This window comes from Neodiprion fabricii, chromosome 3, assembly GCF_021155785.1.
Source record: "Neodiprion fabricii isolate iyNeoFabr1 chromosome 3, iyNeoFabr1.1, whole genome shotgun sequence".
NCBI classification, from domain to species: domain Eukaryota; kingdom Metazoa; phylum Arthropoda; class Insecta; order Hymenoptera; family Diprionidae; genus Neodiprion; species Neodiprion fabricii.
The window spans coordinates 35,335,040-35,350,110 of record NC_060241.1 but is presented as its reverse complement, the minus strand read 5'-3'; positions in this window follow the sequence as shown (position 1 = coordinate 35,350,110).

Genomic DNA, 15,071 nt, shown 5'->3' with positions numbered 1-15,071 from the left:
CCCTTGATCGCCGAATTGCTGATCTTCGCGTATTGACCGAATCCATTGTTAGCGGCAATAGGCTCAACTCTCTCTCTCTCTCGCTCCCTCTTGGAAGGGTTAAATATAGCTTAGAATTAGGTCGGTGGAAACTCGCGGCTTCGGTATTCTGCGGAGCGGCCTTATCTTGGACCAAGGTGAACCGAGCGATGTATCAAGAAGGTCAAAGAGCCGATATATACACGCTTGGCACGCCATTTTCCCGATCTTATACCGGAAACTGCAGAACACTGTTTCATACTTCGACGCTAATAATCCTTTTTTTATAATCTTAAAGTAAGGAAGGCTTATCAAGTGCGTCTCTCGTTGTTTTCATCGCTGGATTTTGGAAAAATCTTTGCCGTTACATCTTCGAAAATTTAGAGAGGCTTCTTTCGTCCGATCTGCGGTATAGAATCTATTCTCTCAAGCCGAACCTCGTCGGTTTCCTGAAAGCCAATTCTCCGGATCCAACCTCCGAATAATCAATGAGATAAATCGATTTTACACACAGCAGGTATCGCGAGTCAGATAGTGGCGTGATAAAAGATTGCGGTAACGTTTTCCCGGAGTGAATCTTTCTGCGAACTGACGCGAGAATCTCAGACGTACGGTGACGTTAAAATTGCAAACGAAAGACGGTTCTACTCCCTGCTAACAATAGACCGGAGCGCATCTTCTATCCGTACCTACTTTGGAGTGCCTTGAACACCTTCGCGAAAACCTACTTCGCTGGATTACCCGGGGTACATTCTTGTCTCTTACCCTTTTCTTCTTCTCTTGTCCATAGAAAACACGATCTGCTAATCTACCAGGTCCTTTTAGTTCTTCTCCCTGTCCGTAAAGAAGCGAAGGAACCTTCTATCGGTAACGATTTCGCGTCCGGGTCATTTTGCAAAACTTTCATGGAACTCGCGGCCGAGTTGTCCGGATGCTTCCGTTCGCATTTCGCGGATAGTTCTGCAGCTCGGACTTGACCCAACAATTGCAACGGAGGAAACCTTCTCGTTGAAAATAATTCACATTCACACCGGCGATCCTCGAAAGCGGTTGATGAAAATTTTCCTCCTCATCCGATCAAGTTTTCGGATTAATTCTAAGACACGTCAATTTGAATTCCGATCAATTCTCATCAGCTTCGCGCTAACTATGTATGTACTTATAATCAGCGGGTGAGGAAGAAGGGGAAAAAACGTCCGATCAATTTACCGAGTCATCGCTCAAGAAGTTGTTTCTAATTATATTCAACACCCGTTCAAACTTCCGATATGATTATATTGTTATACACACAAGAAGGTGTTCGGAGATGAGCTCATCCTTTAAACTGTTGCGGGAGATCATTTGGCTTCGCGGATTCGTCGAGTCTCGTCGAAACTTTGATAAAGTAATATAGGTACACACCGTCTACCTGTTGTGTTTTTCATCAGTTTGCCGCTACACGAATTCCGGGTAATTGAATATGGGATTAAATCTCGTCGATGGCTAATTAATTAGGTAATTGACGAGGACACGGCATGGATTGAGTTCGTTATTTACGACTCTGGAAGCCGTCCCTAATTATTCAGTGCTCGTTTAAACTCGAATTAGAACTTTCGGAATTGAGGTGTGTGTGTGTGTATATATATATATATATATATAATATACATGACATTGATATTATACAGCGAGAGAAGAGGAGAGCTCGGAATAAATTTGACGCTCGACAATTCTGGCAGCGCGAGCTATCATTCCTGACGTTTCGTTCCTGCTCTTGTTTCTTTTCTTTTTTTTTTTTACTTCTCTCTCTCTTTCATCTCGGCGTCGTCGGAGATATTGTCATAGTTTAATTCGGGCGCAGGGTGATACCTCTGAACTTGTCTGCCCTTAATTAAAGCGGGTAAAAACTTTTCCAAAGTTACGTCCTTATCCTACCACCCTTGTCCCTGTTTTTATCTCACTCGTTAACAGTCAAGGTTACTCTAACGGTAATCCCGGTCATCCCCTAATACACAAAGTTCTAATACAAAGTGGGACTAACGAGGTTGAAAGAAAAAAAGTAAACGGTTTGATAGGAGAATGAAAAGCAAACAAGAATTACGATTAAACCTTCAAAGTCGTTCCACCTTCTCTCGCCAAAATGTTTTTCCTCTGTTAATATTCGAACCTGAAACGGTCGATTCAAATCGAAGATTACATCCGGGTTAATGTCAATCCCACCCTTCCATAATTCTGCGTATCTTTTCACGGAGTTTCAATTTTTAAGCAGTATAATATCGAGAGGTCATTGTACCTTTTTGTTTCGCTTCCGACGACATCTCAATGGCGGCAGGTGTTTGATAGGCGTCGAAGTCGAGCTTCGGGTTCGCGTAGCGAGGCTCGAAACGTATGCATATTTACACACGGAGGCCACATGCTGCAGATACAGCCGAACAACAGCTTCTCCTGGATCAAATTTATGTCGGTATATTTTATCCCGTGTTTTTCCCTCTCGATCAATCACGCATCGATGTGTGCAGCGGCTCGTGAAAATCAATTTTCATTCAAAATACCGAGTATATCGATATACAGGGCGTGAGAAGACTTCGTCGACTTTGACCGACCCCACGGAAGAGGATAAAACGGGACGGCCGACCTCTAGCCGATGTTAACGACTGTTTTTACTCCGCATTTTACGCACTCTCTCGTCTCTCCTCTGTTATCCCAACTTTTTCCCCGATTACACGCACGCGAGAGATAATGAAAATAATGTTGAGATAACGATGATGATGATGATAACAGGCCGGGAACTCCAAAGCCGTCAGGGACGCTCGTATCGTTCCAAATTCTGTTATCGTTGGGTTACGTACGTCTATCGGCATAAACTTTTTGCAAATCAGAGCCCCGATTTGTTCGTGTTATGTCAGGAAGAAGCTTCAGACCTGAGTTGTCAAGTACATGCAAGCTTTGCAGTGTCTTACAATTAAAGAAGAAAATAAAAGTAATAGGTTAATCGCAGGATTTGATGATTTGTTTATCGGCGTTCATCACGCAATTCGACCAAACCGGTACATTTCGATGCTTGCCGTGCGAACATTCGTTACGATTATACACGTAATTCAATGGAATCCAAATGTATTATGAGAAATGAAAATATATTTGTTTGAAAAAAGGCTTATGACTTCGTATCGACGTGATGAATTATAAATTTACCCATCCGGACTGAAAATCATCAAAGTTTCGAGTAAAGCGTAAACCTACGTTTCGTAGTGTCGAACCGTATTGGTTCTTCTTACGCAGTCTAAGAAATTGCGGCGCGTTAATTTCAGTGGCTGACAGATGACGAAGATGTCGTGCAGGTGACAGCAAAATCGGTCGACTCAACCGAGAGAGAAAGACGCGAATTGTCAAGTATGCGAGTGGAAGAATGAATGAGCAGAGAGAGAAACGTTACCTTCTTGTTCGTGAAAATTTTCTTCGGCATTTCAACCCACGCGAAGTCCAGATGTAGGCATTGCTGTTTCCGTCCCGTTTGATAAAAATTAATTCCCGAAAAACAGGATACTTCCAGCGCGGATTCTTGGAACTCCTTTCCCAAGGCTCGCTTCATCCGACTTTTTAAGGGCTCGACGAGCATCAGCGCTAGCGGGATCAGGCAAACGGACGCAGATGGATTGTTTTTCCTCAGCCGCGCCGGAATGAATAATGCATGGGAATGTGAACGGTGACCCCCGTTATCGCAACGGGTTTCGCTCACCGGAGCTGCAGGCTTAAGGCGCAAAGAGTCCCTCGGCCCTCGGGGTGAGTATCTTCATCTCGGCTCGTCGGTATGGACGCCTCACTTCTGAGGGGAGGGGGGGTTTAAAGAAAATGAAAACACTCAAGGTAATTTCAGTTTGAGGGCTTTGTTATATATAATTTCAAGAATATTTAAGAAAAATTTCATTTCAATTAATAAGAAAATGGCGGCATGGCGCGTATAAGTAGCGAATGACTCTCGAACTCGAGGACTGTTGTGGTGGCGCATCTCCTGACGTCACTGTCCAACTTGTAATAGATAAAAAAAAAGGTCATCAACAACAAGTGTCATTTTCCGACCAAAAAATTGTTACAAAAATTTGCAGAAAAGAATTTTGGGATTGAAATTCAAAAATCTAGCAACAAGCTCGAATCGATAAACAAGTTTCAAAGATTGCGTCGGAATTTTAAGTTGATAGGTTAAAAATCGACCGAGAAATCTGCGCGACCGGATTGAAAAGGTGGTCGTTCGTTACTTATGTGCCCCATGCCGCCATTTTGTTATCAATTTTAATGAAAAAATTCCCAAATGTTTTTCAAACTACAACTAATAAAGCCCTCAATCTCAAATTGCTCCAAGTGTTATCATTTTCTTAAAAATAAAAAAAAAAAATCCTAACAACAGGTATGATTTTAGATCGGCCAAGCTTTATCCCCCTTTAAAACATTCCCACAAAACTCCATGCCATTTTTGAAAATCAGTTCAATCTGCACGTATCACCTACCGGTCTCTGCGATAATTTTGCACGTGGGAATTTTATACAGCACGAAAGCCGCGACTCGCTATTGTGTCCTGATATATTTGTTGATGGACGCATTTGTAATCGCGGAATGCCCAGCAGTAACGAATATCTGATAAGGACAGAGGCCGCCGTCTTTTGTTTGGGGGTGTACAGTCGAAGAGGTTGATCCGGGATTCAAAGGTCCGGATGACGTTCGAAGCAACTTGGAAACGGTGAAAGTTGACAGTTTCCTTCGTTATTTTACCGTTTAACAGAGTTCTCGCACTTTACAAATTATGAAGAAATCGGAGGTCCACACCCCGATGCATATCGGATTTCGGATGATTCCGGGCTTTCAGCGACGCCGCGAACCTCGCCAGATGTACGTCTGCTCGCTCGTGCGAGGAAACATCGCTGCCACGGTTTGGGACGAGGAACAAAACGTCGTTACGAATTATCGTTAGCGAGACTTTGGGCGACATTTGGATCAGACTCGGGTTTCACTCCTTTTCATCCCCCCAGGATCCCTCGCATAATTCTCAAAGGTTAAAGGTCGACGAGTCGTTGTTCGCCTTCGTTGGATAGATCGTTTCACATCAACCAAGCTAAACATTTATCATAGGTCTCTATAGTCTTCCAATAGCTAGTTTGTACCGTCATAGACGTTCAGTCCTGGGAATTTTCCACCCTCGACTCTCCGAGATCGCAAATTGTCAGTTCATTCGAAGCACTCTTTGCTCGGCGCAGGATTTACTCGCTTTTAGGTGCTAGTTAATATCTTCACCCTACAATTCGGGTGATCGATAGTTTATTCAAGATTTCACGCCGAGTATCAGATTACTGCAGAAGCTCGCAGCTGTACGTAAGCCTGCAGCTTTGCTGCTTGGGACAAAACGGTTCGGATTCAGAGTGGAGGAGAGAGAGAGGGAGAGAATTTCGCGTGGCTGAAGTTAAGAGGGTCAAGTTTTCTCGTCAAGGGTGCGTGCGTGGAGCGTGCCTGTGTGGACATAGGTGTACATTGTGCACACGTGCAGTACTTGTCCCTGGCAAACACTGGCGAGGGTTTTACCTACTGCGTCTAAGTTTGGAGGGACAGTGTGCTTACGGAACAACTCGCCTTCACGGTGGACGAGCCTGGCAATTTCTCTCCTGACTTTACGAGACCAGAGAAAGGCGCATTAAGCTTGCAACAGTTCTGGATGGACGTCGTGAAAAGTTTCTACTGCCGGAGGAACGAGTCAACCTTGCCCTCTTTTTCAATCGCGGAAGCATCTGGAAGGCCTAATTGATGTATATTTATTTGATCACCTCCCCTCACCCCTCGGGTAAAGGATATAAAACGGGGTTGACTCCGTCAACTCAGCCCTGAATTGAGCCGTAAACTGTCTTTTAGAGTTCCAACCGAATCCCTACGTTTCAATCATTATCATTTGTGACACGGATCCACGGTTTTGCCAGGTTTGATGAAACGCGACTGCAGTCAGCGAAATGCCTACCGAGGGGGGGGCTTTTCAAGTCCTGAAAAATCGTTCTACTCGATTCGTTCCGACCACGGTACAAGCTTCTTCGACGTGATTTTATTCCGGAAGGATTAATTTACTGAAGTCCGGATTAAACCTTGGCCGGATTAAACCGGGTTCGTTCTCATTACCGTTAGCAAACTCTCCCGCACCGCCTATAGCTGCTATTGCTGAAACGCACGAGTCTTTTCCTTCACCGGGCTGCTTGTCTCCCCCCTCCCCCCACGCTGCAGATGAAACGAGCTACAGGTCCGGCTGGCTAATGATACCGTTTGAATGCTACCCGAACGAAGAGAAGCATTCGCGTAAGGAACGCGATAATTTGCTTCCAGCACGGAGAAGGGTGGAAAATTTTTGCAGCCCTACTCTTTTAATCCCCGTGCCAGATGTCGCCAACGATTTTTCGGGGTTCGGGTCCATCCCGGATTTGTTGAACAAGTTATGTTTGGATGCTGGGACATAAAACTGTGTGTACAGCTTGTTTACCCCGCTTTTAGGGCTCGCGTATAGGCGCGCAAGCGTGTTTGCGAGTGTGTGTGTGTGTGTGTGCTGTAAACAACGCTCTCGGAGCCATCACGAGCGCCGCTTGACAAAGCCCTCTTCACCCTTGTCCTCGACGATGGTCAATTTTGATTAATGGTACCGTGCTTGTGACGTGAATGCAGGTTATATACAATAACGAGTGATTTAGGAAATGGAGGACGGCTCCTTTATGTCCTCGAGATTCCGCGAGTTCGGTTCAGGCTTAAATATAACTCCCTACTTTCTAGTACACGGACGCATTAAGCCGGAAGAAATTAACGACAAATGTTAAATCAGTTCTACCATAAATTGCGCGTAAACGAACCTTGGTTGAAATTCATTTTCCGCCATAAGTTGAACGAATTCAAGTATACCGATGCGTTGGCAATTGCCCGCAGCCCCGAGTAATACCAAAAGTGATAAAAATCCAAAAACAATTACAATTTTATGTGAGTCACGCAAGCTCGCTTGAATGAAGCGTTAAAATTAACTGTCACCACGGGCTCGTTTCTACACCGCGGGTTTTCACCGCCGTGAGAGCGTTGTTTCTGCGGCATAAATTTTTTATTTCAGCTTAAAATTCGCTTCCGGTCGATTTCGTGATTTCGAATCTCGTTAAGAGAGTTCCGGAAAATTACCGGTGTTTCAAAAATACGGTCTCCTCAACACTCTTCCAGGTGGTGGTGGTAAAGCTCTCTTCGAGATAAAATACGTAGGTATAAATTGATTCACACTGCAGGTAGGTAGAGTATCGATGCCATATCGAGAGGCGAAGTGGCTCTAAAAGTTTATCGAAAATCGTACCTTCTAGATTTAATGCGGCCACAGCCGCCACGGTAAAATGCTGCAGTGAAACAGTGCCCATATCCATTCGTCCAGGAATATGCTCCATTTCGCGTATTCTCCAAGTGCAGCCTCGAGGCGCGTTAGCATGCCGGTAACGTAATACGCGCGACGTAAAGTACGGGGTGCAAGGGGGAGGGGGGGGGGGGGGGAGGGGGTCATAAAACGGTGGACTTAATCCGTTCAGCGTGGAAGCGAGCATATCGAATAAAGGGCGCCGTGACGCGTAGCTGGACGCCCATCATATCGCGTCTGATATTTCGCGGGAGGGGAGGATTACTCGATCAAGAAATACCCTCACGTAGTTCGCGGTACGCAATTAGGGTCGACATCCACGCGGACTACGGAACAATTCGTGGTGGACCCGCAAATATTTGGTCATTGGATATCCCGATGGCCGTATTCCGTTATATCACCAGGGAATATTCGTTCGACGGGAATCCTGATCCTGCCGCAACCCTCACGCCGAAATCTTTACCACCCTCTGACGCGAAACTCGTAATCAAACGGCGTTCCATCACCGGAACACACCCTTGCTTACTTTCTCGGCAGCTTTCGCGGAGCGCCGAATACCTGCGTCCGAACTATTCACCTGCAAAGGTGTGTTAAAGAATCTCCCAGGGCGTGGATCGCGGTGGAAGGTGATGGTGATCTCTCGAAAAACAAGAGTGCGGAATGTAGAAGAAAATAAAGAGTGTATTTCCTAGAGCGGAAGGGAAATTCCGCTCCTTTTCACCATTGATGTAGGTGTGGTTTATTTTTACTGGGATTACTTAACGAGGTTCGATGTAACGGTTGCAAAGTTTTTGATTAGTTGGTCCGGCTAGTCGTGGTGGAATAAAGAAATCCAATTCCGTGCTTGGAGGTTTTAGCGGAACCTATTTTTTCGTACAAAAGGTTTAGAGTAGTGAAAATCCCCGCGATTCTTTTCGATTATAAAGGTTATATATAACACACCGAACCATTTAAAGTCTTGAAAATTTCAACGCACATCTCTCAACCTTGATATAATACGTCTATGACCTTTGCGATCAATTCTTCTTCAAAAATCCTGGATTTTAAATAACTGTTTCACAGCTCGCAGAGATAGGCGGCACATTTCTTTTTTCTTTTACACGACAAAAAACTTCAGTAATTTTAAAAGCAAGACACGTGGATCAGCGGAAGCCTATAAGTCATTCCACGTCGCGTCGTGCGCTTTGAACCCACTGTGAAAGTTTCGCTGAAAGTCCCGCAGGATGAAAGTGCTCTCGTACTCATAGTTAAAGTAGCTGAAACGTAAGGAAATTCTTGGATTTTTATGCTCGTTGTTTTATCTTCCATCTCGTTACGAATTTTATTATACGCGCGCAGTAAGGGTACGAAAAGCTGATTTCCGTCTTCCGCTGAACAATAAGAGCGTTCCAATTGTCATTCGCGTATCATATCGTGGTCGTTATCTTCGGCTTTTACAAAGTGGAGAGTCTCAATCTAAAGCATTGTAAAATTTGTGCGCTCTATCTGCACGATCACCGGAAAGAAGCGTAGGTAATAAAAAAAAAAATACGTACACGATAAATCTTCACAATTTGCGAATGCGCGGATTTTTAATTTTCAATTCTCTTCCGGTTCCGACGTAGCTTAGAAGCGTTTTCAATTCACGTCACGTTTTCATAGGCGAATAGAAAAATGCAATTCTCTTTCAATACGAGATTTCGCCGCAGCTGGAACCGGGATAATATCAGCGGCTAGGCACGCGACCAGAGTTTATAAATTCGGCGAGCATGAAAACGTTGCCTTTGTTGTATATAATTGTGCGACATCGCCCGACGGAAGAAGCGTTTCCTTTACACTAGGTAATAATTAATATCATTTTGGCAAAGCTGATGCCGCTGTATCGGGCATTTTCTCCTTCCTTCTCTCTACCCGCGTGATACTCAACCCGAGAGTACATCTGTTACTCGGTATTACCGACGCCAAAATCCACCCGACACGTGAATTACATCGTTTGTCCTCGAAGCGAAAGAGAAGCTCGGTGTAATCCTTGAGCGAATTTTCGAGTCACCCGGGGAATTTTTCTACCCTAGCGAAATATCTGCGCTGCAGAATGACGAAAAGAAATTGAAATGAATATAGGAGAGAGCGAGTAAAATCAATCGTGTCAGTTTTACGAGGGCAGAGGAGAAAAAAAGCCGGCGAACGTTCACGGAGTGTGCATAATGCATGTTCGTGCGAATCGAATAAGTATTAGAGTGCGAAATGACGCAGATGCCGCTTGAGAGAATCGGGGAAAAGAAAATTGCGTCAATTTCTGGGTAAACGGTACGGAGTGTAATTCTATTTGCCAACGACTATGGGAGAGGTGTATGTACACCTGATTGCGGTGGAATTTTTGCCTTTGAGCGATAAAGAATTAACCAAGAAAGTCCGGAAACTTGCGCGGTTTACCGAGCAAAGATTTACTCGCGAAGTTAAAAGTCGGCATATAGAGGCTTTCTCAGACGACAAATTAGATTTAGCTTTGGCAGCGAGTTTTGTGTGACTTGCGTGTATAACTCCGGGTGACATAAATCAATTACCTCATAATCCGGTACGTGTATAAAGTACCGCAGGTATACAACGGCTATATAATGTCATATTCTGCAAGGAAATCCGCGGGCTTGTTTGTCGAGGTGAAATAACTCCTCCGATTTTTCCAACTACGAGGAAATTCTGGGCGATACTGATATCTTTAATGTTTTGCGACGCGGCGTCTCTGCACTTGAGAGCTTCGGCTCCGGGAGAATTAGCAGGGCAACTTTTGGACAGTTTTGAAACGAGCTTGTAAAAACCTAATTCAACTCCGCACAAACCTCCCATTTATCCATCAGGACTTTCAAGACACGCTGCATTTTTTTCACATCTCGTGGCTTACACTTTTCACGCAAGAAGAAAATGGAACAGATTTCTACAATCAAGTTTTGCACGAGGGTAATTTACATAAGCAGAATAAGATTTGACTGGAAACTTACTAAATGCAATGCAACTTTTAATCTCCTTATCTGTCCGCGGGGTATTAGATGCGACTGAACTCTGGGTTCGAAATTTCGTATATGGAAATATTCGATACCTGGCAAATTTAACCGTTTCGAATTCAGTTTACAATAATAATTCACCTGTGCTTATATTACACACGGTTTGATTAATCGATACCCATTTTTCTAAGTCCGTTTCTCCTTTTTCATTTTTTAAAACGTACGTGAAAGAGATCACTGAAAGTATTCGCAATACGAATTACGAGATGACCAACGATATGTTCGTGTAAAATTAATTATTTTGAAATTATGAAACTGAATTTATGAAATTTGGAACTTAGCTAATTCGTGAATATTTTAGTAAAATTTTACCCTCGTTTCTAAACAAATGTAAAACATGGCGTGTGTGCAGATTACGTTGACGAAAATAATTAATATGGGGGGGGGGGGGGGGGGGAGCAAAGAAATGAAAAAGAATTTAAAACAATTCCAACTGAACCGTGAAGCATGTGACAAATTCGTAGAATATACAGGTGATCATGAAAATGGTAAAAGGTTTCGCATGAGAATCGATCCGGAGGCTGCAGATCATGATGAATATTACACGTGCGCAAGCAAAGTTTACACAGTTCATTCGGTTTGCATATTGCTACGCGTTGTTTTTTTCTTTTTTTCCAACTTTCGTACGAACGTGATTTCCCGCAGGATGTTCGAGTAATTTTTCACTCAGGCTGTCGATACCCTTTTGGAAGGCGTAATTTTTTGTGCGGTATAAGGTATAAAAAAAAGACAAGGGGGTAAAAACTTTGTCGATGTTAATTTTGAGCGAAATTCAAAACGCGTCTCGCGCTATTAGTTATGAAAAGTTTCGCAACGCGTATCGCGATCGGTTTTAGGTATAAAAAAATGCACAGCGTCGCGACTCCGCGGATACAAGCTAAAAGCACGCTCGCCTGAAGATTAAAGACGCGTTGATCGATCGACTTCCGGGGTTTAACCGACTGTTTTACATCGCATAAGCTGGGGGACCCGGTCCTCGGAAAGTTTGAAAAATGCCGTCAATCGGCCCGCCTTTTCCCTCCGTTTCCCCCGCCTCGTTATCTATCGCCTTCCATCCGAACCTCGCCCAGCGAATAACGCGATAACTACGCAACCGTCATTGCCCGCTCTCTAATTATCCCCTATCTCGAAAGTCTCTCCCCGGCACCGAATGGGATTCGCTAATTATGTGCTAAAACTGGTTTATGAACAGCAGCTTTTTCCCCCGCCACTCACACGCGTGCACACGTACGCATTTATTCCCGTAACGGATGTCGGCAGAGCTTGCGTTGGTTCAGCATGGAGTGGGAACTGAAACTTCACCGTTAAACATTAAATACCTCCCTGATATACTCGAGTACTCCGAGAACCAGGCTTTTCTTTTTGCTCCTTTGCCAGGCGAGAAGGGCAGCGAAAACTCCGGTGTCTAGTATCGTTTTGATCCGATTAATTTGCCCCTAAAAGTTACGAAATTCATCACTGGAGTTACTACTTTGGGTTTTTCAAGGTTAGATGTATAGGATTATCGTCAAGGATTTAATCTTAATTTACTTACCGCATTTCATACCCAATTTCAAGTCAATTTTTCAAGTCGTATTATTTCTCAATATTTGTACGAGAGCTTTGAAGGACTAAGGATATTCGACCGCCTTGCGTGTGCGATACTTTTAAATTCTATTCCAAATGAAGCAAAATATTAAGTAATTAATGAGTACAATTGACTCTTGTTTGTATACCGTTTATATTTTTGTTTCTGAAGACGGTAGAAAAGAAAAACAACAGCAAACCAAAAAATTGTGATTTTTAAAATCTCCCACACGGCACGTTTTATATATGAATTAGGTGTAATCAGGAGCGGACACAGTGACACGTCTGTTATACGAGCGACGAGCAAAGCCAGCAGCTTTCGGAGATTAATTACTCCACTAGTGAGGTGAAACACACGTAAAGGCTAATCTCGGTGTGCGAAGATTGTTAAATTTAATCGACACTTTTGCGACTCGCGAGAAGAACATGTTGTAGAAAATACAAGATTGTTCGCAGTCGATCAGACGACGATTTGCGGTCAGACGTTTCTCTGACTGTGGGTCCAATATCTTCGTCCGAGGTTTTTGACACGGCAGGTTTGCTACGCGGATAGCCGTAAGGGTAGAAAAATACCGAATCGCACGGTACTTATACTCGGAACTCGACTTCGTGTTTTCGTTCGCTTTCCGAACTTCCATTTCTCGTTTCTGTCGAAACAATCGGAAAGCGTCGAACCCCGTCATCCGGCAAAAATTCGTCGCTCCTTCAGCGATAATGCGAAACGACAATAGTCGTCCAAGTTATCACAACCGAGAAACAACTCCCGATCACGCCAGAAGTCCTTCTCACGTCAAGCGTTAATTCTCAACTTGAGAATTGTTAACGAATTCGCAGCTTAACGACATCTCGCGTCTTAATTAATGCGCCAACTTCGGTGCGAAGGTCTGCAGGTGGCGGAATTAATGGCGTTTTGAAATAGATCACGTATCCGGTCCCCATTTCGGGTGATGAATAACCAGGTCGAGTCTGCAAAGACGGTTTGCACCGCGCCTAACCCTCGCGAAATTACAAGAGGGTGACATTATCGATGGAGTTGCCGATCGGTCACGCGCTGGAATCATAAATCCCCGATTGTAAGGCGCAGTCGTTCGATGGACACACGTATCCGGCATTTATTTCACTTCCAGCCCCCAATCAGACAGTCGAAACCGGAGAATCGCGTTCAGCTCGGTTCATCCGTCGGGAGGAGTCGGGAATAAATCTTTAATCGCACATCTCGAGTGCTTGTTGAAACCAGAACCTTGTGAATCTTGGAGTAAAATCTTCAAGTGCATGCGAACTTGACGGGTTCGTTCTCGGTTTCAAATCGATGAATAATTGGTCGAATAACAATTATTGCAACGCTCCAGACAACATTTTCGAGAAATTCAACGTTCCGATTCGACGTCGAATCGGGTTGCCGATCGATGAAAGAATCATTCGTTAACTCTGGTCATTTTTACCCCAAGTGCGGAAATTTCGCATCTCCGTGCAGGTTCCGTTAAACATTTACAAGGTGTGCTCAGAAACTGCAGGCGGTAATAATATCGGACGGCGTGCAGCGAGGAAGTTTGTTTAAAGTGCTCTTAAGCTGCGGGTAAACTGCAATTATGAGCAACGTCACATATTTCAGTCTGTAATGGGGGAAAGAGAGCGTCGTGATTAAACTGGGGAGCATTACGTCAGGTCGCGAGGAACATCCGTGGCTGATAAGATCTTCACGCCTCGACATTCCGAACTACTGGACGTCGTCGTTGAACGCGAATTCGCGAACACTGTCTGCAGCGCCGAAGATCCAACGACGCGGAAAACAATAAGCGACAGAAAATAAGACCGCGAAGCGTCGGGATGAAGCATGGACGTATCCTCGAGTAGGAAGGCCGCGGTCATCGGAAGGATTCGTCAGACGGCAATTTCCTAGGTAAGAACCGCATTCCTGGTTCTGGTGCAAAAATTTCACAATACCGCGTTCCGCCGGCAGTTCCGCAACCTCGCAGCTCAATCCGATTTCAGAGTGAATGAGAAACCTCGGCAAAGTTCTCTTCGCCGCTGCAGATGTTGTGAATTGCGAGAACATGGACTGAAAGTCCGGCTTGGAAACGGGGTGAAGCTTTGACTCTGCGCCATTCTTCTCTTTCTGTGTCTACTCGCCTAACGACGTAGTCGTCAACAGTGCAGAAGACAATTGTTGGGGAAGACCAAAAGGGAAAACTCCTGTTGCTAAGTAACCTCGTCCGTAACAACCGCGTTGTACTCGGGGAAACTAACTGCTTTGTTCTGGCCGAAGGTGCAGGGTAGGCACTTTGACTCCGTTGCAGCCACCACCGAACTACGACGTAACCTCGTATTTTGACTTGATACTCCGGAGATTCACGCTTTATCATATTTTCCTGCCATTTGTTCGGAATGAATGGAATGTAGGATCGTCTGACGAGAGAAAAGACTGCTTAAGAAATAAAAAAAACTCCGGTAATGTTATATATTTACGACAAGCTATGGTGGAAATCTGGATGAATTTTTGTGAAACGGCTGAAAGCTGAGCATCGTTAAAGATGCTCGGATAATGGTTGAGAACTGGTATCGTCCAAGGATTTAAATTATTGAAATTAAATTCCGGGTTGAAATTAATTTGAGAACGGTTTTGCGTCGCTCCGAGCCTCGCGCGAGATGCAATGATTAATTTTTTCACCCTAAGGTATATTTAATCCGAGTACGATTATCCTGCAGGACGGGGAGTCTGAGGGAACGGTTTAGTTTTTAAGCAGGAAAGAAAAAGGTCGGGATCCGGTTGTTTGAATAAAGTCGACTGGAACAAACGACGGTCGGAGAGGAAGTTGAATGAGGTGAAAAAGGGGGAGAAATCCTGTTAAAAAGTGAGAAGGCTCCAAGGAGTCTCGGAGTTTTCCGCTACAAATTAGGGATAACTCTCGCCGCTGAGAGTCCGCGCGTATGAACGAACAGACGGATGGATAAGGATTCCTCAGAGGACTCGCATGGCAGGCTGAGGGCGAGATAATTCAGAGCCGGCCGATGGAGGCGGGAAATTCTCTTGCGGGGAAAAGGTACACGCTTGTAGGACGTAAGAATTTTTTGAC